Here is a 1,861-nt window from a genome sequence, read left to right as displayed (position 1 = left end):
GACATTGAGGGGTCAGAGGAAGGTGGGAATTGGGACATGGAGGGGACATTGAGGGGACAGAGATGGGACATTGAGGGGTCAGAGTAAGGTGGGAATTGGGACATGGAGGGGACATTGAGGGGACAGAGAGGGGACATTGAGGGGTCAGAGTAAGGTGGGAATTGGGACATGGAGGGGACATTGAGGGGACAGAGATGGGACATTGAGGGGTCAGAGTAAGGTGGGAATTGGGACACAAAGGGGACAGAGAAGGGACAGTGAGGGGATGAGTTGAGGGGTCAGAGTGGGGTGGGAATCAGGACATTGAGAGGACAATCAGGGGACAATCAGGGGATGGGATGGGGGACAGTGAGGGGACAGCGAGGGGACAGTGAGGGGACAATCAGGGGGTACGAAGCGGGACATGGAGGGGACAATCAGAGGACAATCGGGGTGTGGGGATTGGGACATTGAGGGGACATCGAGGGGACGGAGAGGGGACAGCGAGGGGATGGGTTGAGGTGGGAATCGGGACATTGAGGGGACAGAGAGGGGACATTGAGGGGTGAGTGAGGGGAATGGGATGGGACATGGAGGGGTCAGAATGGGTTGGGAATCGGGACATGGAGGGGACAATGACGGGGTGGGAACTGGGACGTTGAGGGGACAGCGAGAGGACAGCGGGTACTGCGGGATCGGGATCAGCAGCCCGAGCCGCACACCAGCAGCTTCAGCATGGTCTGGGAGGGGACACAGAGGGGACAGCGAGGGGACAATCATGGGGCGGGAATCGAGACATGGAGGGGACAGAGAGGGGATGGGTTGAGGTGGGAAATCAGGAACTTGAGGGGTCCGATTGGAGTGGGAATCGGGACACGGTGGGGGACAGAGACGGGACAATCAGGGACAATCAGGGGCTGGGATGGGGGACAGAGAGGGGACAATCAGGGGCTGGGATGGGGGACAGTGAGGGGACAATCAGGGACAATCAGGGGCTGGGATGGGGGACAGTGAGGGGTCAGAGATGGGACATTGAGGGGTCACAGAGGGGTGGGAATCAGGACATGGAGGGGACAGAGAGGGGACATTGAGGGGACAAGGTTGGGGTGGAGATAGAGGGCATGGACATGGGGACATCATGGGGACAAGGAGGGGACAGGTTGGGGTGCAATTAGGACATAGAGGGGACAGCGAGGGGACAGGTTGGGGTGGGAATCACGGGGACATCGTGGGGACATCGTGGGGACAAGGAGGGGACAGGGTGGGGTGGGAATCAGGACATTGAGGGGACATTGAGGGGACATTGTGGGGACATTGTGGGGACATGAAGATGATGAGGGGACAGGTTGGGGTGGCAATCAGGACATGGAGGGGAGAGCAAGGGGACATTGTGGGGACATGGGGATGGCGAGGGGACAGGGGATGGGAGTCAGGACACCGTGGGGACAATGCAGGGACAGGTTGGGGTGGCAATCAGGACATGGAGGGGAGAGCAAGGGGACATTGTGGGGACATGAAGATGATGAGGGGACAGGTTGGGGAGGCAATCAGGACATGGAGGGGAGAGCAAGGGGACATTGTGGGGACATGGGGATGGTGAGGGGACAGGGGATGGGAGTCAGGACACCGTGGGGACAATGCAGGGACAGGTTGGGGTGGGGATCCGGACAATGAGGGGACATGGTCAGGGTGGCTGTGGTGACAATGAGGGGACAGGATGGGGACACGGTTGGGGTGGCATGGGGACAATGAGGGGACATCACGGGGACACGGTTGGGGTGGCGTGGGGACAATGAGGGGACACGACGGTGAGCACAGAGGACAGCGGGGACAACGGACAGGACGGTGGGGACAATGAGGGGACAGAGAAACTCGGCGACAG

This window comes from Geospiza fortis, unplaced genomic scaffold (assembly GCF_000277835.1).
Source record: "Geospiza fortis unplaced genomic scaffold, GeoFor_1.0 scaffold1096, whole genome shotgun sequence".
NCBI classification, from domain to species: Eukaryota; Metazoa; Chordata; class Aves; order Passeriformes; family Thraupidae; genus Geospiza; species Geospiza fortis.
Note: the sequence above shows the minus strand (reverse complement) of the source record.